We start from the raw sequence: 18695 nt of genomic DNA, 5'->3' as shown, positions 1-18695 counted from the left end.
TAAAAACAATCAGCCCTGGGATAATGTTAGAACATGTTGTCACTGATTCAGCTTCCTTTATTAATATAGATACAGCCTTAGGTGATGAATTTATCTATTACCGTGGCAATCTCCTTTGAATTTTTCTGCTGCAGCAGAATTTTATTTCTTGACTGATTTAAGCTGCTATTCTCTAAGCCTTTTGCAGATTTATGAAATTGTATTTTGTCCTGCAAATTTTCCACAAGAGCAACTGTCTAAGATTTTGCATTCAGAGTATTTGCAGAGAATCCATAAATTGCACCTGAATGGAAAACGCATCCTGCTGCTAATTTGCAGGATCCTGATATCATTCATATGGGAATATTGACCTATATATTAGTATTCCTGTGCTTTTCACTGAACTTCAATGATCTGGAAATTGACAGTTTTCTGAGATTGCAGTCGATGGCATTTCCAGTCCTTATTACTGACCCTGTAATCTGTTTAAGTACCACATCATATTGGAACTGGTTTCTTTTCTTAAGCCACATCGTTCCTCTCCTTCCTCCTTGAAGTAGGAGCAAAGTGAGGGACCTCAGCAAAGCAAACACGGCCCTTTCATGCTGTGAGGAGAAAATATTCAATTCCAAACAGTTTTTGCAGGACTGTATGAACCCTATTCGACAAAGGTATGCTCTTAATGAATGATTTTACCTTAAGATTAAGAGGGTCTTCATTTCGGCACTGCTATAAGTCAAACTCTGCTTTCTATTTTACTGAAAGACAACGACCATTAGAGCAGTACACAAGTTTCTGCTACACCCCTCGAGCTTAGTTAGATGTCATCAACGTTGAGTTTTTAAAAGAACCCATCTCTATTTTGTCTTGACTACATTTCAGGCACCAACTGAGGCATTAAGTTCCCTAAACAGCTGAGTTCAATTTTCTCATGACATACTCTCTTTTGGCATCCTGGTGCCTTGTTTCCTGGTGCAATATAGCTGTAACATCAGGTCAAGAGGAATGTTTCTCATGTCGAAGTTCAATGCACAAAGTCAGTTCTAGGGCAACCTGGCCATAACAGAAAAAAGATGTCATGGTTGTCGCTTAAGTAGGCTAACTTTAAATCTGTTGACCATCATGTCTCCTCAGCTCTTCCTGGATGGATGTTCAGCCATTGATGGTTTGTGTTGGTCTGGTAATCACCACCATCACCATCCCTGGGTATGTCCATCGGCAGGATAGAACCACCTAGGTGGCGGTACAGTGGTATACAGTCGGGAGGGAGTTGCCCTGGGAGCCCTCAACCTTGACTCTGGATTTCATGAAGTCTCATGACATTAAGTCAAACATGGGCAAGGAAATCTCATGGTGATTACCACATACCACCCCCACCCACCTCAGCTGATGAATCAGTGCTTCTACATGTTGAACACCAATTGGAAGAAGCACTGACAGTGGTAAGGGCAGGGAAGGTACTCTGGGAGACTTCAACGTCCATCACCAAGAGTGGTTCGGTAGCACCACTACTGACCGAGCTGGCCGAGTCCGAAAGGACATAGTTGCTAGACCCTGTCTGTGGCAGGTGCTGAGGGAAGCAAAAAGAGGGAAAAACCTATTTAACTTCATCCTCACCAATCTACCTGTTGCAGATGCATCTGTCCATAGCAGTATTGGTAGGAGTGACCAACACACAGGAGACAAAGTCCCATGTTTACATTGAGGGTACCTACCTTCGCGTTGTGTGGCACTACCACCATGCTAATTAGGATAAATTTCGAAAAGATCTAGCAACTCAAATCTCGGCATCCATGAGGCCTGTGGGCCATCAGCAGCAGCAGAATTGTACTCAACCACAATCTGTAACCTCATGGTCTGGCATCCCCCACTTATCATTACCATCAAGCTAGGGGATCAACCCTGGTTCAATGAAGCATGAAGAGGGCATGCCAGGAGCAGCACCAGGTATACCTAAAAATGAGGAGTCAATCTGGTGAAGCTACAACACAGGGTTACATGCCAGCCAAAGTGCCAAAGCAGCAAGCGATACAAATAAGCAATTCCACAACCAACAGATCAGACCTAAGCCCTGCAGTTCTGTCACATCCAGTCGTGAATGGTGGTGGAAAATTAAACAAGTAATTGGAGGATGAGGCTTCACAAATATCCCCATCCTCCATGATGGGGGAGCCCAGCACATCAGTGCAAAAGGCAAGGTTGAAACATTTGCAAACATCTTCAGCCAGAGGTGGATGATCATTTTCAGCCTCCAGCATCATAGATGCCAGTCTTCAGCCAATTCCATTCATTCCACGTGATATCAAGAAGCGGCTGAAGGCATTGGATACTGTAAAGGTTATGGGCCCTGATAACATTCCGGCAATAGTACTGAAGACTTGTGCTCCAGAACTTGCTGCGCCCCTAGCCAAGCTGTTCCAGTACAGCTGCAACACTGGCATCTACCCGGCTATGTGGACAATTGCCCAGGTATGTCCTGTAGACAAAAAGCAGGACAAATCCAACCCAGCCAATTACGCCTTATCAATCTACTCTCAATCATCAGTAAAGTGATAGAAGAGATGGTCAACAATGCTGTCAAGTGGCGCTTAATGCTGATTAATGATTAATGCTGATGCCCAGTTTGGGTTCTGCCAGGGCCACTCAGCTCCTGACCTCATTACAGCCTTGGTTTAAACATGGACAAAAGAGCTGAACTCCCGAGGTGAGGTGAGAGTGGCTGCCCTTGACATCAAGGCAGCATTTTGACCGAGTGTGGCATCAAGGAGCACTAGCAAAACTGGAGTCAATGGGAATCAGGGGAAAAAGTCTCCGCTGGTTGGAGTCATACCTAGTACAAGGGAAGAAGGTCGTGTTTGGTGGATGTCAGTCATCTCAGTTCCAGGACACCACTGCAGGAGTTCCTCAGGGCAGTGTCCTCGGCCCAACCATCTTCAGCTGCTTCATCAATGACTTTCCCCCATCATAAGGTCAGAAGTTGGGGGTGTTTGCTGATGATTGCACAATGTTCAGCACCATGCGTAACTCCTCAGATACCGAAGCAGTCCATGTCCAAATGCAGCAAGACCTGGACAATATTCAGGCTTGGGCTGATAAATGGCAAATAACATTCATGCCACACAAATGCCAGTAAATGACCACCTTCAACAAGAGAGAATCCAACCATCTCCCCATGATGTTCAATGGCATTACCATCACTGAAACCCCACTATCAACATCCTGGGGGTTACCACTGACCAGCAACTGAACTGGAGCAGCCATATAAATACTGTGGCTACAGGAACAGGTCAGCAGCTGGGAATCCTGCGGTAACTCACCTCCTGACACCCCAAAGCCTGTCCACCATCTACAAGGCACCAGTTTGGAGTGTGGTAGAGTATTCTTTACTTGCTTGGATGAGTGCAGCTCTAACAGCACTCTAGAAGCTCGACACCAACCATGACAAAGCAGCCCGCTTGATTGGCACCTCATCCACAACCTTAAGTGTTCACTCCCTCCACCACCGATGCACAGTAGCAGCAGTGTACCATCAATATGATGCGCTGCAGCAACCCACCAAGGCTCCTTCAACAGCACCTTCCAAACCAGTGATCTCTACCACCTAGAGGAACAAGTTCAGCATCTGCATGGGAACAGCACCAGCTGCAATTTACCCTACAAGCCACACACCATCCTGACTTTTAAAAAATATTTAATGGGATGTGGACATCACTGGCTAGTCCAGCACGTATTTCCCATCCCATTTAAGGGTCAACCACATTGCTGTGGGTCAAAAGTCACATGTAGGCCAGACCAGGTAAGGGAAGCAGATTTCCTTCCCTAAAGGACATTAATGAACTACATGGGTTTTTATGACAATCAGCAATAGTTTCACAGTCATCATCAGACTTTGAATTCCACATTTGTATTAAATTCAAATTCCACCATCTGCTCTGGTGGGATTGGAATCCAGCTCCCCAGAGCATTACCCTGGGTCTCTAGATCACTAGTTCAGTAACAATACCACTACACCATCGCCTCCCTTATTGACCAGCAGCTCTTGCAGTTCCAACAGCACCAGAACTCAGTGGTGGGTGCTGCTGGGAGTCCAAGGTGGCCCTAGGAAGATCAAACCCCGGGTTTGTTGGGCGGGGAGGGGTCGGGAAGCCTTGGGAGGGGGGAGAGCAGGAGTGGTTTTTGAGGCCAGGTAGGGAAGCACAAAGGGGGTTATGATCTTGATGGGGGGGTGCCCCGAGGTGCATGGGGCATACTCAAATAGGAATATAGGAAACAGGAGCAGGAGGAGGCCAATCAGCTACTCGAGCCTACTCCACCATTAAACTAGATCATGGCTGATCTTCTAACTTAATGCCATTTTCCTGCACTATCCTCATATCCTCTTTGTATATTATCAAGAAATCTATCAATCTCTGTGGAAACTGTGCCTCCACAGTCCTCTGGAGTAGACAATTCCAACGATTCCCCACCCTCTCAGTGAAGAAACTCCTCCTCATCTCAGTCCTAAATGGCTTACCTCGTACCCTGAGACTGTGTCTCCTGGTTCTAGGTGAGCCAGGGCAAACATCTTTCCTGCATCTACCCTGTCAAGCCCTGTAAGAATTGTGTATTTTTCAATGAGATCGCCGCTCATTCTTCTGAAGAGAATACAGCCCCAGTCTCCTCAATTTTTCCTCATAAGACAATCCCGCCATCGCAGGATTCAGTCTGGTGAACCTTTGTTGTACTCCCTTTATGGCGTAGAAATGGAGAGCAAAACAGTTCACAATACTCCAGGTGTGTTCTCACTAAGGTTCTATACAATTGCAGCAACACTTCTTTACTCCTGTACTCAAATCCTCTTGCAGTAAAGGCCAATATACCGTCTGCCCTTTCTCCCTGCCTTTTCACCAACTTTAGTGAAAAAAAACGGCCTTTCCACTCTTACCTGCCTTCCTCCACCCAGTGTATCATAACAGTGGAAGTGAATTAAAGTCCTTAAGTGGCCCTTAATTGGCCAGTTGAGGGCCTTAATAGGTGTAAGGGTGGGCAAGCTCGTGGATGCCTTAGCCATCCTCTGTATTATGGGGACCGGGTCAGCAGGGGGAAGGCTGTGGGAAGGCGATGGGACACCCACTCATCATATTTTACATGCCCCCCCCTGCTGAAATCATGCCCCCGCCGCCTTAGAGGAGCCTTAAAATCCAGTTCTACAAACTGATTTACCCTTTAATTATTTCAGTTGGCAAAACAAGCTAGGATAAGTATACAAAGTACCTCTTAAACTCTCAAAATACTTCAAACGACCTCTAATTGATCACTCTTGAACATAAAACGGAACAATAAACAGTGGCTGAGAGAGCCTGATAAGTTACCTCCCTTTATTACATGCAAGGTTTAAATCACAATTCAATGCACTTACCCCGTATAAACCCTGCAGGCTGACACATTGCTGCCAGCAGCGCAATCAACAAACTCTTCACCGGCCCGCTGCCTTTTAAAAGCAGCAAATTGCCGACAGCATATTGATTACCACAAAAGATTTCATTAACGTGTCATTAGAATGCAGCTTGCACTGATCCAGCCAATAAGATGACTTCATTAATTAGGTGATTGCATTTTAATTTTTAAACAAATTACAGCCATGAAAATACAAAATGAAAACCCTTGTTCTATTATGGTTCCTTAATGACTTTGCTGTCGCTCACACTCTCCTGCTAAAGATTGGCCACTTTCACCGCTGTTCCTAATTATCTTGCTCCATAATTGGGTGATTTGTCCATCAATCACCATTCACTCCAGAGCAGTAATAGGAGTACATTCCGAGTTTGGTTATATCTATAAAACAACAATCTTCCGTTATAAAAATCTGGGAAAAAAAAAACACATTGTACTCGGGTAAAAAGGAAACTGCTTGAAATCCGAACTAAAAAAACCCAGAATACGCTGGAAAGGCATAGCAGGTTGAAAGAGCATCGGAAAGAAAGACAAGTTAATATTTTAAAATCTGTCAGGAAATCATAGAAATTACAGCTGGGAAAGAGGCAATTTGACCATTGAGTCAGTGCCTGTGCCAGCTTTTCAATTGGAGCCATCTACTGTAATCTCCTTTCCCAACCTTATCGAAAAATGCATAGATTATCAAGTAAGCACATCCCTGTTATAAACACAAGGAAAAGACACTTTAGAAGTCAAGAGAAATTTCGCTCATCACATGATTGACCTTGCTCACAACAGAAAGAAACTCAGAGGCATTGTTTCTTTAAAGGGACTGTTGTAGAATGGGACAGTCCAGATGAAGAGAGGCACTGGTAGGGGCATTGATCACCCCATGATTTTTCAAACATTCATTTAAAATCCAGGTGTGCCAGTCCATGATTTCCTAACCAGGCATCTTTGCTGGGAGTGCCACATTCAAGGAGTCAGCCCTTTTTATGATATGTGAAGTGCTGAGACTGTGTACACTGGGATGGCACAACGCCAAACATAGCTGCTCCCAGTCCACTCTGGCCAAATCATATCTGATCTTATTAAAATTGGCCTTCCCTCAATTTAGAACTCAGATTTCTGGCCCATCCTTGTCCTTTTCCATAACGACCTGAATCTAACGGAGTTATGATCACTATTTGTAAAATGCTCCCCCACTGATACCTCTACCACTTGCCAGGCTTCATTCCCTAAAATTAAGTCCAGGACCATCCCCTCTCTTGTAGGGCCTTCTATGTACTGGCTCAAAAAGCTCTCCTGGTTGCATTTTAAGAATTCCGCTCCCTCTAAACCTATCACACTATGACTAACCCAGTTAATCTTGGGGAAGTTAAAATCCCGCACTATTACTACCCTATTATTTTTACACTTCTCTGAAATTTGCCTACATATCTGCTCTTCTATTTCTCTCTGACTGTTTGGGGGCCTATAGTACACTCCCAGCAACGTGATTGCTCCTTTTTTGTTTTTCAGTTCTACCCATATGGTTTCATTTGAGGAGCCTTCTAAGATGTCATCCCTCCTTACTGCTGTAATTGATTCCTTGATCAATATTGCGATACCCCCTCTTCTTTTACCTCCTTCCCTGTCCTGTCTGAAGACCCTATATCCTGGAATATTGAGCTGCCAATCCTGCCCCCTCTCAACCATGTCTCTGTGAAAGCAATGACATCATACTTCCATGAATTAATTTGTACGCTCAACTCATCTGCCTTATTTGTCAGACTCCTTGCATTAAAATAAGTACCTTCCAACCTTGCCAAACTCCCTTGTGCCTTCCAGGCTCACTTGCTGTCTCTTCTAATTTTGGCTGTGCATCTCCCCCTGCTGAACCTCCTCTCAGGATCTCATCCCCCTGCCAAGTTATTTTAAACCCTCCCCAACAGCACTAGCAAACCTCCCCGCAAGGATTTTGGTCCCATGCCGGTTCAGCTGCAACCCGTCCGCCTTATACAGGTCCCACCACCCCCAGAAATGGTCCGAATGTCCCATAAATCTAAAGCCCTCCCTCCTGCACCATCTCTCCAGCCATGCATTGATCTGGACTAACCTCCTATTTCTATACTCACTAGTGTGTGGCACCGGAAATAATCCAGAGATTACTACCTTTGAGGTCCTGTTTTTTAATCTGTTTCCTAGCTCCCTAAATACTGCTTTATCCCTCTTTCTATCTATGTCATTGGTACCAACATGCACCACGATCTCTGTCTGTTTTCCCTCTCCCTTTAGAATGCCCTGCAGCCATTTCAGTGACCCTGGCAACAGGGAGGCAACATACCATCCTGGAGTCACGTCTACGGCCGCAGAAACACCTGCCTGTTCCCCTTACTATCGAGTCTCCTACTACTATTGCTCTTCCCCTCTTTTTCCTCCCCCCCTATGCAGCTCAGCCCCTCACAGTGCCATGAGCGTGGCTGCACTCCCCAGAGGAACCATCACTCTCACTGTTTTCCATCACAGAAAAACAGTTCCCAAGCGAGATGCACCCTGGGGATTTCCTGACTACCTGCCTGACACCTTTCTTCTGACTGATGGTCACCCATTCCCTCTCTGTCTGCACTTCTGTAAGCTGTGGGATGACCACGTCTAAAAATGTGCTATCCACGAAACTCTCAGCCTTGCGGGTGCACCTCAGTGCCTCCAGCTGCCGCTCAAGCTCCGAAACTCGGAGCTCAAGTAGCTGCAGCTGGTGGCACTTCCTGCACACGTGGTTGGTCAGAGCACAAGAAGTGTCTAGGACTTCCCACATGTTGCAGGCGGTACATAAGACAGGACTGAGCTGCCCTGCCATGCCTCTAGTTGAAAAAAACCCCTTACTTTAGGTTAAATACAGTAAAAAAAAAGTTAAATTATTTATGTACTTTAAATAAAAACTAGAACCCTTACCTTTCCTTAGCTTAATCAATTTTAAACTGGAGAAAAAAAACTGGAGAAAAACACTTACCACTACTCACCAATCAGCTCTCACCTTTGTGCTGACGTCACTTTTTGAAGTGATCGCTTCACTGCAATGCTGACTGCAGGACACTCTTCCCAGACTGCTTCACCGCAAAGCTGACTGCAGGACACTCTTCCCAGACTGCTTCACCACAAAGCTGACTGCAGGACACTCTTCCCAGACAGCTTCACAGCAATGCTGACTGCAGGACACTCTTCCCAGACTGCTTCATCACGATGCTGACCGCAGGACACTCTTCCCAGACTGCTTCATCATGATGCTGACTGCAGGACACTCTTCCTAGATTGCTTCATCATGATGCTGACTGCAGGACACTCTTCCCAGACTGCTTCACAGCAATGCTGACTGCAGGACACTCTTCCCAAACTGCTTCATCACGATGCTGACTGCAGAACACTCTTCCCAGACTCAGGAAATGTTGAATCGACTGTCAGTACTTAAAGTTGACAAGGTATTGGAACCGGATGAGATGCATCCAAGGAAACTGAAGGAAGTGAAAGTAGAAATTGCAGGGGCACTGGCCATAATCTTTCAGTCTTCCCTAGACTCAGGGGTGGTGCCGGAAGACTGGAGAATTGCAAACATTATGCCCTTCTTCAAAAAAGGTTGTAACGACAAGCCCAGCAATTACAGACCAGTCAGTTTAACTTCAGTGGTGGGCAAGATTCTAGAAACAATTATTTGGGATAGAATTAGTAGTCTCATGGAAAAATATGGGTTGACAAGGAAGTGTCAGTATAGATTTGTAAAGAGAAAATCGCGTTTAACTAGCTTAACTAGGAGTTTTTTGAAAAGGTAACAAAAAAAGTCGATGAGGGTAATGATGTTGATGTGGTGTACATGGAATTTCAAAAGGAATTTGACACAGTACCACACAATTGACTTGTGAGAAAAGTTATTGCTCAGGGAATAAAATGGACAGTAGCAATGTGGATACAAAATTGGCTAAAAAATAGGAAGCAGACAATAATGGTCAATGGATATCTTTTGGGCTGGAGGAAGGTTTGTAATGGAGTTCCCCAGAGGTTCGTATTGGGACCCTTGCTTTTCCTTATATATCTTAATGATCTAGATCTTGGTGTGCAGGGGACAATTTCAAAGTTTGCGGATGATATGAAGCTTGGGAGTATTGTGAACTCGAGGAGGACAGTGCGGAACTTCAAGAGGACATAGGCAAGTTGGTGGAGTGGGCAGATAGGTGACAGATAGGAAGGATGTGAACACATCGGAGAGAGTGCAGAAGAGGTTTACAAGAATGGTTCCAGGGATGAGAAACTTCAGCTATGAGGATAGATCGGAGTGGTTGGGACTGTTCTCCTTGGAGCGAAGGAGGCTAAGAAGAGAATTGATAGAGGTGTTCAAAATCATGGTGGGACTGGACAGAGTAGAGAGGGAGAAGTTGTTCCCACTCGTAAAAGGATCAAGAATGAGAGGGCACAGATTTAAATTGATTTGCAAAAGAAGCAAATGTAATGTGAGAAAAAACTTTCTCACACAATGAGTGGTTCAGGTCTGGAATGCACTGCCTGGAAGTGTGGTGGAGGCAGGTTCAATCAAGGCATTCAAGAGGGCATTAGATTATTATTTGAATAGAAACAATGTGCAGGGATACGGGGAAAAGGCAGGGCAATGGCACTAGGTCATGATGCTCATTTGGAGAGCTGGTGCAGACACAATGGATCAAATGGCCTCCTTCTGTGCCATTAAAATTCTGTGATTCTGAGAAGAGAGTGCTGATTAGTTGGCAAGTGGACTCTGGTACAGGCGCTGCCATGGAGAATGCACCAGTTAATGGTGACTGACAATGAACTGCCAAACATTGTTTGTATTTTAAACCAGGTAGCTTGACTCTGATTGGTCAAGGCATTGCTCTGAGGAATGAACCAGTGAATGGCTATTACTAAACAAAATAAGTAATAGCCATTCGCTGGTTCATCCCTCAGGGCAATGCCTTGATGGATCAGAGTCGACCTGTCTGGTTTGAATTTAAACAAAAGCTTGGCAGATAACTGCTCCCTGGTGCAATCTCCATGGTAACACCTCTAACAATCAGAGTCCATTTGCCAACCAATCAGCACTCTCTTCTCATACAATATAAAGTTGTTGCTTCTCCTGGCATTGGTATTCTTGCGATTGTCCTGATGAGTGCAGGATGAAAGGCTTTGACAAAATGTCTTTTTTCAGCAATACTCAAGTGCTGTACTACCAAATACCTATTAATATTCATACTTTCAAGGTCCATATATTTTAAAGGATTTCTGCAATTCTGATAGATTTGAAGCAAAAACCATGCCACTATAAAGTATACACTTTTCCACCAAACTAATGGTTGAGCCTTCAGCACTGAGTTGATCACACTACCCAGACAATTCCTCATTTTGGATTCTTCCCCCGGCTCTTATCAATCTATTGAAAGAAAATTACTAATGGTTTCCCTGCAGCTTTAAATCTGTTGGGGTGTATGGAATTTTATTCTGCTGTGCAAGATTGATCTCCATTGGCTGATGAGCTTCTTTTTAAAAAAAGAGAAAATTCAGACTTCAAATGCTTTTCATGTCGTTGCGATAACAAGTTGTCAGATAAGCTTGGCTGTTGGAGCAGCAGGATCACCCCGCATCCCTGCTGCATTGAAGCAAGAAAAACCTGCAGCAGTGTGACATTTTCCAAATAACAGCTGGCACATTTGATTTGTGGGCCTGTCTTGATTTTCTGATTGGAAATTTGGGTGCCAAAAGTGAAGAACCTTTTTTAAAAAATTCATTCATGGGATGTGGGCATCACCAGCTCAGAGAGTATTTATGGCCCATCCCCAATTGCCCTTGTTCAGAGGGCATTTAAGTGTTAACTACATTGCTGTGGGTGTGAAGTCACATGTAGGGCAGGTCAGGTAAGGACAGCAGGTTTCCTTCCCTAATGGACGTTGGCGAAACAGATGGATTTTAATGACAATCGGCAATGGTTTCACAGTCATTAGTCTTTTAATTCCAGATTTTTATTGGATTAAAATTCCACCATCTGCCAAGGTGGGATTTGAACCCAGGCCCCTGCAGCATTACCCCTTGGGTTTTCGGTCTAGTGATAGTACCACTGCACCACCACCACTTACATGACTGATGCACAGGGTGGAATCTTATCAATCACACAGAGGTGGTTTTAGAGGTGGGGGGGCGTTTTCTGAGAGATCTCAACAGAGGTGGGATCTGACTGGCAGCACGTGTACATAATCAACATCAGTTAAGTGCACATTCGGGGTAAAATTGGTGACTGGCTCCCACTGAGGCTGAAGCCTGGCAGGTGCCAGGAGGCAGCCTCCAGGCAGCTGACCAGAAGGCCAGCGAGACCTCCCTTAAGTTCCTGCCCCTGGAGCCGTGTGGATCAGAGGGCCAGAGCTGAGGCTACAGGGTTGCCCCTTCACACTGATGACCTGACAGCTGTGGCCACACTTACTTTTAACAAATCAAGAGATCTTCAGAGGGTGTCTACATAGTGAGAGATCCTCTTGTTCAAACTCCTACATCAGCAGCACCCACCTCCCCTGGTGAAGATGCCAGTTGTCCACAGCATTGGGTGCTCTGATTGGCCCTCCCGCCTGCACAGCTTGCCCACCATCCCTAATTGGACAAGGCTCCTGGAGACCCACATATGGCCCTGCAGCCCAAAAAATCTTCTAAGTGGAGAAGATTCTGCTGCTACATTCCGGTCTGTGGGCACTGGGTGGCCTACAAAGTCCAAGGAATGGAGTTCGGAGACAGGCTGTTTATAGTGATAAGGAAGGGCAAGATGCAGGGAGGCAAATTTATATGAGGTTGGTCTCACTGTGTAAGGGGAACTGTAGCAAGGAAGCTGCTAAAGGAATGGTGTTTTATCTTCGTGATTTAGAAATTTTGATCTCCTCACATATATCTTTGGAGGTGGGGGGGGCGCGGGTAGGGGTTTAAAGGCAGTTGGTATTTGAGAAAGAGGAGCCTGGGGGTTATCTATCCTCCTCTCATCCTAACTCAAACTCATTCATTGGTCAGACATTGGATCCATGAAATTTCATGTCTCCCTCAATCTTTTCACCCTCTTGCCACTCAAAACTGGCATCTCCTAGTCAATGATCCAAAATGGTCCAGGCTTCACACTGGCACCGAGAAGTGGGCAGGTTGACCACTCCTCCAACTTTCTGCCTTATTTTGTGTGTTTCTTGAAAATTGGTCCCATTGTGCCTTCACAGATTAGCGGTCCTGGCAATAGCACCCCGGATTCCAAAGTAACATTACTCTTGCACGAAGTGTAAGATATCTTCACTGGATAAGGAGTAAAACTATGGTAACTGGAAATTTAGTTACATCAGTGTCATTATACATAAATGCACTCAGTGTGGAAATACCCCTGAGTAACTACACAAGCAAAAAAAATTCTAATAAGTTTTTATTAGGCAGCTGGTACCTCAGGTTACAATTCACCTGATGTACACAGTGATGATTCAATAGGTCATAACACGGTAGCTTTTGCTGGGTACCTGAAATAAGCCACTTCACCATCTGAGCACGCAACAGTCTACTGATGAGCTGTCCATTAAACTAAATATATTTTCCTGCTCAACATATTGAAAAATCATTAAGTAAAATTGCCACTCGAGCTTTTGCAGTTTATAGTAATAGGAGTGTTGGCAGAGGCAGCAGATGGGTCTTTGTTAACAGCACATCAGAGGTTTTAGTCTCAGCACAGGTGGGGCAGATGTGAGCAGTTGTATGATATGTTGTTGGATAAATGGTTTATGGCATTTCGTGTGGCTTCATTAGATGAAAACAGCCAAAACACAGCTTTCGTGTGACTTGAATAGCAAGAGTAAACATGGCAGCCGGTGCCGAGAAACCTCTCAGACTACAGCCCTTCACTGATAGCGTACAAACAAGGAGCTGCATTCATATCTATCAGCAACATTTTGAAAATGACAGGCAGTGACAGATGAGCCAAATCCCAGCCTGAGGCTCCTAAATATCCTGAATCATTGGCAGCAGGTGCTTGCCCACCTTTGGGAGTCTCGTGCCAGAGCATTCCTTCATTAATAATGTTTAAAAATTGCTTTGGGAGTGTAGATGGGGCAGGGGAGAGAGAAGGTAACTCAGATACAATTCGAATGTCAAAGAAGGTAAGATTCTCTTGGTAGGAAAGATTTTGTTTTGGACTAGCTGGCTGTTGTCATTTTGTTTTCACTATGTTGCTGTGATTCGATTGATGAGCTAGATCATCTTGTGTGGTAAAAAGTTTTTTTTTTTCTTAACTGACACGTTTCTTGCAAACACAAACTAAAAACAGGCGAAGAGTGCACTCAGTAGTGCACATGGTGTGTTAACTCAACTTTATTACAATTGCTCAGCTGAGAAAAGAGACATGTCAGAGCTTTTTGTCTTGCACTCATCAGGACACTTCGCAAGAATACCAATATAAGGAGAAAACAACAATTTATACTGTATGAGAAGAGAGTGCTGATTAGTTGACAAGTGGACCCAGAAACATGAGAAACGTATCTTCGATGGAATGGCACCTAACCTCCTACCCCTCGCATATTTTCGATATGTGGATGATATGTTTGCTGTATTTAAATCCACAGCTGCATGTAATAATTTCCTTAAATGTCTTAATGGGCTCCATCCTGCACTCAAATTCAAATTTGAAATGGTACAGTCAAATGAACTCCCCTTCCTTGACGTACTGGTTGAGAAATGTGCCAGGGGTTTCTCTACCACTATCTACTGCAAGCCTACCTTCACTGGTCAGTATACGCATTGGGATTCTTACAGTTCCATGCACTATAAGATTGGTCTTGTCAGCAACCTTGTAAATAGGCCCAAGCTATTGGTTCATCATACAAGTATGATGCTGAAATAGGGCGCATTAAAGACATCCTGTGGGATGATGGCTATCCTAACCAAATCATTTTGCGCTGTATATCACGCAAACTCATGAACAGGCCTAAGGCTGTCACGCTCGGCCCTGAAAAGTGCCCCGTCTACCTCAGATTACCCTGGAAGGGTAAGAAATCTCAAAAATTTGAGCAACAGGTGTAGCTAGCTGTTTCAGACGCTGCTACTATGCAGTAGCAACACGAGTGGTATTTGCTAACAGAACGCTGCTGTCAAGCCAAAAGGATGTTCAGCCTTTCACACAAATGAGTAATGTGGCATATGAATTTCAATGCCAGTGTGATGCTAGGTACAGAGGCCATATTTAGGCCACATGTAGGCCGTATGAGAAAGGATGTTTTACCCGCCAGCTGCAATGGCGGGTTTTCGCACCGTATCATCCCATTCCAGGCGTATCCCACCTTGTTAATAACGCATTCATCAGAAACACACCGGATCACTGGCGGACGGGCTTGGATTTGCCTGGCCCACCCTGACCTCTGTGCTTCCTCGCTCTGGGTGCCATATTTAAAGCACAACAGAGCATTACTTCATGTCTACAGACCAGGACTGCTCCAGGTGACCGATGACCCTGAAAGCAAAGAAGACGGCAGCTCCCAAATTTAGTGATGCCTCTCTGAGGCGCCTGCTGAGTGAAGTGGAAGGTCACCACGATGTCCTCTGCCCCCTCTCTGGCCACAGGAAGTCCACTAGAGTCACCAATCAGGCCTGGGAGGTGATGGCAGTGGCAGTCAGCATCGCTGGAGCACAGAGGTCAGTCAAGCAGTGGAGGAAGAGGATGAATGCTCTCATCCGTTCCGCCAGGGTAAGCCAACCAGCTCACCACTCTCAACTCACACACTCACAACCCCACACATCCACATGGATCTCACACCTCAAGGGAAACACCACTAACTCTCACGCACACCCTCACATCTCCATGAGGCTCATACACTCTGGAGCTCACGTCCTCACCCCGCCCATGGCTCCACTCACCACACAAACATTCCACACAGTGCCATGTGTCCCTCTCACACTCTCTCCATCTGTTTTCATGCAGGAGAAGTTGGCTCACAGCAGCAGGGAGAGGTCCCAGACCGGGCGTCAGTTCTGCCGAAGGGCCATGAAGGCTCGAAACGTTAACTGACTTCTTCTCCGCCGATGCTGCCAGACCTGCTGAGTTTTTCCAGGTAATTCTGTTTTTGCTGGGGATGGAGTTGCCCACATTAGGCTCCTCACTCATTTTGAGGAGCGTGCCATCACGCTGACTGGTGAGGATGTGGACCATGACTGCATCGACGGTGAGGTCGGCAGCGAACACCCATGTGAAGATCCGGCACCACATCATCCCTCTCTCAATGCAACTGTGAGCATTCTCTCTGCTTCTTTTGACTCTGCTGCCATCCACTAATTGCCTCTACTTTGGTTCACAGGGAGCTCTGCCAAGCAACCGATGCCCTCAGCCAGCCAGGTCCTCAGATCTATCCAGGTCCTCACCTCCAGCCAAGAGGACACCTCCTCCATTGAAGAGCTGGAAATAAGCAACCTGGAAGACCCTCCACCTGCGCAGATACACACACCTTGGTAGGACCTAGATCTAGAGCAGGCTCAGGTTCACAATCTAATGGTCACCGCACGGGCACGTGTCTGCAGCGGGAAGAGGCAGGTTCAGCCGAGCTCCCCGGCACTCAGAGGACTGCTGGGGAAAAGGCATTTGTGAGGGCCAAGTCAGATGATGAGCCTCTGGATTCGGTCTTCCAACTCATTGTGTAGAATCACAGAATCACAGTCAGCAGAAGGGGAACAGCATGCAGATCTGTTAGAAGCCCTCAACAGAGTGGCATGTGAGTTGGAGGAGTGTGTCCACCTGCTCTCTGATGAAGTGGTGCCCACATTAGTGCATATGGAGGTCTCCATGGGAAGGATGGCAGACGCCTTGGAGACCCTGGTCCAGCAGAACCGGAAGATGCGCACAGACCTGCACTCCATCGCGGTAGCCATGGGTGAGTTCCTGCAGTGGCAACGCAAGAAGGAAACTGGGCACCTTGACATCCCTCTAGGTGCTTCTGTCCCTTAAGGAGTCAGGCCGGGGCCCTCGGGCACTCGAAGGCAGGACGAGCAGCAACTGGACACCCCGGGATAATTAGCTCCCTTCGAATCCCCTTTGCTTGTGCCCCCTTCAGCCTCATCCCCTGTCACCGCAGAGGGAGCAGCTGGCCCACAGGAGGACATCCAAAGCAACCTGGGGTCCTCAAGGCCTCAGCTCTCCAGAGGATGCACACTGAAGTCATCAGAGGCAACAGGACCAGTCATTGCACAGGATGTCTCAACCCCTGCTGAGGATGTCAGGGCAGCACCTAGAAGATGGGGTCGGCTAAAATAACAAAAATAGGTGGGAAGGCAAGTGGTGAGGATGACACAAAGAGTCTACAGAGGGATATAGACAGGTTAAGCGAGTGGGCAAAAATGTGGCAGATGGAAAATAATGTGGGAAAATGTGAGGTTATGCTCTTTGGCAGGAGGAATAAAGGAGCTGAATATTATTTAAATGGAGAAAGACTGAAGAAGGCTGCAGCACAGAGGGATTTGGGAGTCCTTGTGCATGAATCCCAAAAAGCGAACATACAAGTACAACAGGTAATAGGGAAGGCAAATGGAATGTTAGCCTTTATTTCAAAGGGGATGGAGTATAAAAATAGGGAAGTCTTGCTAAAACTACACAAGGCACTAGTTAGACCACACCTAGAATACTGTGAACAGTTTTGGTCCCCTTATCTAAGGAAAGATATCCTGGCATTGGAAGCAGTCCAGAGAAGGTTCACTAGGTTGATTCTGGGTATGGAGGGATTTTCTTGTGAGGAGAGGTTGAGTAGGTTGGGCCTGTACTCATTGGAGTTTAGGAGAATGAGAAGTGACCTTGTTAAAACATATAAGGTTCTTAGGGGGCTTGACAGGGTAGATGCTGAGAGGTTGTTTTTCCTTGTGGGAGAGTCTAGGACCAGAGGGCATAATCTCAGAGTAAGGAGGCACCCATTTAAAACAGAGATGAGGAGGAATTTCTTCTCTCAGAGGGTGGTCAATCTGTGGAATTCTTTACCACAGAGGGCTGTAGAGGCTGGGTCGTTAAGTATATTCAAGGCTAAGATAGGTAGATTTTTAATCAGTAAGGGAATCAAGGGTAATGGGGAAAAGTCAGGAAATGGAGTTGAGGGTTATCAGATCAGCCATGATCTCATTGAAGGGCGGAGCTGACTCGATGGGCTGAATGGCCTACTTCTGCTCCCACGTCTTATGGTCTTATGGCCTAGGAAAGTAAAGAAATTCTGATAACATGTGGTTGCATGGGTGAACACATTTTGTCACTTTATAATCTGAAAATAATATCACTTTCACTGAATAACGTGTAATGTTGCCTTTCAGCTTCATTGACAGGCTTTGTGAGTCCTCCCACTGCATCCACCGCCTCCCCACCCCCCACCGCCCCCCCCACCCCCCATTAGCAGCTCACCTGCACACTGAGTAATCCTGGAGGGAGAAGTGTGTGTGTGACAGGGCCTTTCGGAGCCTCGTGCAAGCACTCTCTCCCATACACGTGGATCCTTCCTCCATTCACACTCATCTCACTGTCCCGAGCATTTTCAATACTGCCTGCTGGGGTTCTCTTTCGGTTGTCCATCTGAGCTGACCTGCATCTCCGCCCACCCACTGATCACACTCCCATGCAGCACCCGTGCCCGTCCAACACGAGGCTCCGCTCACTGTCGATTCAGACAGCCATGGTAGCCATTAAGTTTCTCCTCAGCTCCCCCATCCTTTCCCCTAACCCAGTCATCCATGTCCCTTCCCCCATCTCTGTTGACCCCCTGGCATCACCTTCCACCTCCCCACTGTCACCTACCAACCCGAACTCTTTTCTTTCCAAGATGTCCAGGTGAACATGCATGTTCCCTACCTTCCGAGAATCTCATCCTCAAGGTCTGTGTCTGCCTTTGAGTCGCCACCCTCGCCATCCCTTCTACTGCCACCGTCACACCCTAACCCTCCCACTCTTCTCCCTCTGCCCCTTTTCATACCCACCAATTCCTCCTACCACACCTACCTTCAGTTAGCTCCCCGGAGGCAGTCATTGACTCCAAAGACCCCTCCCCTGCATGTTCACCTGGCATCCTCCCTTTAGTCCTTTCTTGACCCTTACTCCCTCCTTCACCCTTACTCCCTCCTGCCCCCAGACACCTTCCTCCCCCTGGACTCTTTCCCCCCTCCAAACTCCTTCCCCACTCTTCGAACCCCTTCTCCTCTCCGAACCTCTTCCCACCTGCCAATGTCCTTCCTCCCCTTGGACTGCTTCCCTTCCAAACCCCTTCCTCCCTCCGAACTCTTTCTCCCCCTGAACTCTTTTAGCC

At 46.4% G+C, this 18695-nt stretch overlaps 1 protein-coding gene across 12 annotated transcripts in view; it reads right to left on the bottom strand.

Moving 5' to 3' along the window:
• The window catches only part of LOC144679979 (receptor-type tyrosine-protein phosphatase mu), an 855381-nt gene that overhangs the window by 38389 nt on the left and 798297 nt on the right, over positions 1–18695 (bottom strand). The gene's annotated exons all lie outside the window — the stretch shown is intronic.

Source organism: Cetorhinus maximus, chromosome 4 (assembly GCF_964194155.1).
Source record: "Cetorhinus maximus chromosome 4, sCetMax3.hap1.1, whole genome shotgun sequence".
Taxonomy (NCBI): Eukaryota; Metazoa; Chordata; class Chondrichthyes; order Lamniformes; family Cetorhinidae; genus Cetorhinus; species Cetorhinus maximus.
The sequence above is the reverse complement of the archived record's forward strand: the minus strand, read 5'-3'. Positions and strand labels throughout refer to the sequence as shown.